At 37.6% G+C, this 5,453-nt stretch overlaps 1 pseudogene; it reads left to right on the forward strand.

Annotated features, from left to right (window-relative positions):
* The first annotated feature begins 3,758 nt into the window (after positions 1-3,758).
* On the forward strand, positions 3,759-4,507 carry LOC115512919 (annotated as a pseudogene).
* Positions 4,508-5,453: the final 946 nt, after the last annotated feature.

Here is a 5,453-nt window from a genome sequence, read left to right on the forward strand (position 1 = left end):
ACAGATTTACATCTATATACAGAAAAGTTCACTAAGTTTAGCAAGGGTTGAACTTAATTTCCTAACAGAGATCAATCCTTTTTCTTGATTCAAAAGCATCACATACTAACCAACAAGGTAATTGGGCAGTTCAAACACTTCAGTGATTTCCCTTTTTCTAACAAATTAAATACAAAATCCTTAACTTGTGTTCTGGGCTGACCTAAACCACTTTGGCTTTTCACATTTATTAATTTTGGTGGGAGGCAGGTCATCAGTCTCTAACAGATAGATGTAGTTGAGAACTACTGGTTCCTTCCCCACCGCCCCCCCCCCATCAGCACAACCAGATGGAATGAAATCAAATCTCTAGAGTTTATTCTATCCCTGATTCGCACACACATACCAGCTACCTGGCACACACAATATCGTGTCATCTTTTTTTATTAGACCAATAATATCTCAGGTCTTTTTCTTCCCTTTTGGTTCTTCAACTATGACCTTGCATATGAGATTCACTAGAGGCAAATGGAACATATTCCAGGACAGAATTAGGCCATCTTTGTTACTGGAATCCAGGGGCAAAATAGGGAAAATGAAAACCTAAAACAGGAATGTGTTCAAAGGACTGTAAGCCACTAAGGTCTCTAAATTCTCATGCCTTATCTGTGCAAGTGTGGAGGTACTTGGTAAGTTACCAAGCCCATCCATGCATCTCTAATGAGATATATTTCAGCAATGAAAATATATTTCTAGCCTTCCTTATGCTACTTAAAAAAGTGAGTGGCACTGATTAAAGATAACAGGTAATGGAACTACCTGCAACAGTTCTCTTTGAAGTACCCATTACAGTCTTTTAAATGCCAGATAACCACCCTGGACTGCTATTACTATTTATTTGGGGATATTTAAAATACTACCTAATGCCTCTAGGGGTAGATTAAAACTAATACCTTTCTGAAAACATTCTAGGGGTGCCCGGATGGCTCAGTCCCTTAAGCATCCAACTTTGGCTCAGGTCATGATCTCGGAGTTCACGAGTTCAGATTCTGTGTCTCCCTCTCTGCCTCTTCCCCACTCATGCTCTGTCCCTCTCTCTCTTTCTCAAAAATAAATTTAAAAAATTAAACAAAAACATTCTATAACACTGTGCTAAAGTGCTTTTTTTTTAATCGCAGAAAAATATGACATATTCAAGGCTCTCTGTGATATGGTTCTATTTACAATCTTCTCTAAAATTTTCCTTACATGTGCCCATCAAATAACACACTAGACTTGAACATATTCTGTGCCACTGTCTGCACTACTTTTTCTATCTGGAAAATTTTATCTCTCCCTGTTTCTATTCCAAATATGTAATCCATCCTTAAAAACTCATTTAAAAAATTTTTTTTTCAACGTTTATTTATTTTTGGGACAGAGAGAGACAGAGCATGAACGGGGAAGGGGCAGAGAGAGAGGGAGACACAGAATCGGAAACAGGCTCCAGGCTCTGAGCCATCAGCCCAGAGCCCGACGCGGGGCTCGAACTCCCGGACCGCGAGATCGTGACCTGGCTGAAGTCGGACGCTTAACTGACTGCGCCACCCAGGCGCCCCAAAACTCATTTTTAAAACAAATTCTTACTGCCTTTATTATTTGCTTAATAACATTTATAAACATACTTCTACATAGTTCAATATACAAATATATATATACACATATATATGTGTGTATACACATACATACATACATACATACATACATACATACAGTAAAACCTTGGTTTGTGAGCATAATTCATTCTGGAAACATGCTTGTAACTCAAAGTACTTGTATATCAAAGCAAATTCCCCCATAAGAAATAATGGAAACTCAGATGACTCATTCCACAACCCAACAGTATTCATATAAAAATTATTACAATACTATAATATAAAATAATAAATAAAATACAAAATATAAAGAAAAATAAACAAATTAACCTGCACTTACCTTTGAAAACCTCATGGCTGGTGTGAGGGAGACAAGAGAGAGGAGGGTTATTGTGTAACGGCTTTGATTATCACTAATGGAATCACTGCTATCAATAGGCTCAATGGAATCTTTTTCTATTCATGCAACTTTAACAAGAAACGTATCCAATGACACTTGTTTTTGCCACCTTTGGAGGATTTCACAGAAATGTGACATTGCATTGTCATTAAAAAGATTCATCACTTGCACTGCTACAGCCTTATTCAGGTGGTGTTTTCTACAAAATTTTGCACTGTTTCCCAAATTTTACACATCTCCCTTATCTCATTTGAATTGAGGGATTCCTCTGCCTTTTTCTCCACTTGTGCAGACGAGATGCAGACATAGACTTCTTATAAAATCTTGGAGTTTTGGCCTATTTGCATACCTTGTTCATACTTCTCAATGATTTACTTCTTAACTTCCACCATAATCATCTCCTTGCTCCTACTACCATTCTTTTCAATCTTTTCCTGCACGGGGGCCATTGTATACACTCACACGGATGTTGACTACAGTACAATATTAAGAAACTCTTGTCATATACTGTATTTAATGTAACTGGCAATAAGGCAGCAGAGGAAAGGGTCCATATCTGCAGGCAGCCTGACCTAGAAGGAAGCAAAGCATTCCTAAGCTTCCTCTTGTATGGAAAAGCAAAGGACTGTCCATAGGTGCTTTGAAGCGGCAAAAAATACACTAGTGCCAGCTGTGGGCACCTGTCAAAGTTCTGAAAAATCACTGATTTCTCCCAAACACTGCAGCCTGAAACCAAGCATCCGAACATGGGAGACGATCACCCACAATCCCACAGTGAGAGAGAGAAGAACCATTGGCTCAGTTTTGATCATGTGACATTCCCTGTCACATACTACTCAATTGCAAGACATCGCATTTATCAATTTAAAATTTATTATAAGTGTTTGCTCATCTTGCGGAACCCTTTAGTCACAATCCAAGGTTTTACTGTATATTAGATAAGTATTATATATATACATATGTATATGTACATATACATATATATGTGTGTATATATAATTTACATATCTATACAAACTATAGAGTTAATAACTCACTAGAATTTTAATAACCAATTTTATTATCCTTTATTTCCTGTATATTTATTGATTATAGACTATATTTTAAATAATGGACCAAATGATATATTTCGTCCGTGAACTCAGGTAGCTCACCAGCAAGCAACCCAGAGAAAAACAACGTGATGAGTGGTCTAGTGGAGAAATTTATGACAAATATGCTGCTAATAGAGCCTAAGGGAAGCACCTTCTAAGTCAGCTTGGGAGAATCTTTAAGGTTTTTCCCAAAAAATACTGCTTGAGGTGAGATGGAAGATAAATAAAAACTGTTTTATTTTAAAAAGGAAAAGGTGGAGAAGTGTGAGAGAACAAAATCTGATTTTACAAGAACATTTTATGACTATTTTTGTACCTGGTTGTTACTATGTATGTGTGCCACGGGGAGAAATTTGAATCACATTTTATAGACTGTGGCAACCAGTGAGATAGGAAGCATAGGGAATGATTTCAACTTACCATTTTAGAAAGATCACTCTTACTGCCTTATGCAAGATGGATTGGGGAGGGCAGGGTGGAGTGAGATAATCAGAATTGGTAATGGTCAAATGAGTAATGAAGAAGATCTGAAGTAAGCCAGTGACAATGGGAATAGAGAGGGTGAAAATGGGACTAAAATACAGTATTTCATTAAAAGGCATTAATATTGTTCTTTTTTGTGGGGCCTCAGAGGCAGCAGGCTGCTTCAGGATGAAGCTGGATGTCTCTTTCCCAGCTACTGGCTGTCAGAAAGTCACTGATGGACGAAGAGTGCAAACTTCATACCTTTTATGAGAAGTGTGCGGCCAATGAGGTTGCTGCTGTTGCTCTGGGTGAACAATGGAAGGGTTATGTGGTCTGAATCACTGGTGGCAATGACAAACCAAGCTTCCCCACAAAGTAGGGTGTCTTGACCTGTGGCCATGTCTACCTGCTACTGAGTAAGGGGCCTTCCCGCTCCCAGCCAAGGAGGACTGGAGAAAGAAAGTGCAAATCCATTTGTGGTTGCACTGTGGATGCTAACAGCGTGCTCAATGTGATCATTGTAATAAAAGTGGAGAAGGACATTCCTGGACTCACTGATACTACTGTGCCTCATTGCCTGGGGCCCAAAAGAGCTGGCAGAATGACAAACTTTTAATCTCTGTGAAGATGATTTCTACCAGTATGTTATGAGAAAGCCCCTAAACAAAGAAGGTAAGAAACCTAGAACCAAAGCATCTTCAGCATCTTGTTACTTCACCTGTCCTCCAACACAAATGTCAGCATATTGCTTTGAAGAAGCAACGTACTAAGAAAAATAAGGAAAAGGCTGCAGAATATGCTAAGCTTTTGGCTAAGGAGGCCAAAGAAAAACTCCAAGAACAGATGGCCAAGAGATAGAGGCTGTCCTAAGAGCTTCTACCTCTATGTAGGAGTCCTATCAAAAAGGAGATTTTATAGGAGTCACAAATAAATAAGATCAGACTCAATAAATAACAAATGAAAGAATGAAAGAATGAATGAATGAATGAATGAATGAATGAATGTTGGGCCCAATGTATCAGTGTGTGTGCTATAAAATGAGAGCAGAAACACAGAAAGAGAAGGACTCAGCGGAGACACAGGAAGTCAGTGGTTTCAGTTTTAGAAATGTTGACGCTGAGGAATAGAATGTCTGAAAGCTATTTTTATATTGACTCTAGAGCACATGAAAAGGTGGTTGAGAGAAACACAAATTTGGTTTCATTATAAACTACTAGATAAAAGAAACTGTACGTGAACAAGACTGCCTGAATAGAGCAATAAACAGAAGGAAAAGACGGTATAGGACTCAACCCTTGGACATAGGGTCATTTAAGATGTGGGTGGAGCCAAATAAATCTACTGAATAGACATAGGAGGGAGTGGTCAGAGAATAAGAATGGAACTCAGAGGAACTGAGGGAATGACAAGCAAGAGAGGAAGGAATTTCAAGATAAAGAGTGTCCACATTGTCAACTGCTTCAAGACATTAAGTAAAAGAAGACCAAAAAAAAAAAAAAAGAAGAATCCATTAGATGATTCCTAGAAACTCAGCGGTGACCATAGTGAAAACAGGTTCACTGAAGCAATGGGACAGAATATAGATGAAATAACTTATATAATGTTGCCCGTATTCTCTCTTTAAATAATAGTATTAAGTCATTTTGTTCTTTTCTAATCCCCACTACTATTATGCCATAATGATTTATCTTGGTTTCTACTTTACCAGGTTATATGGTTATATGTCACTAAAATATTTCTGAATTATTTGATCTTGTACATGATATCAAAAATAGTAAACTTGAACAAAAGCCCAAATAGAAAATTCATCTGTAAAAAGTATTCTCCTACATATAAAATCCATAAAGTTTATTTCCTAGGGAAAAAAATTTAATAAAAGTC

The sequence above is a fragment of the Lynx canadensis genome, chromosome B1, assembly GCF_007474595.2.
Source record: "Lynx canadensis isolate LIC74 chromosome B1, mLynCan4.pri.v2, whole genome shotgun sequence".
Lineage (NCBI taxonomy): Eukaryota > Metazoa > Chordata > Mammalia > Carnivora > Felidae > Lynx > Lynx canadensis.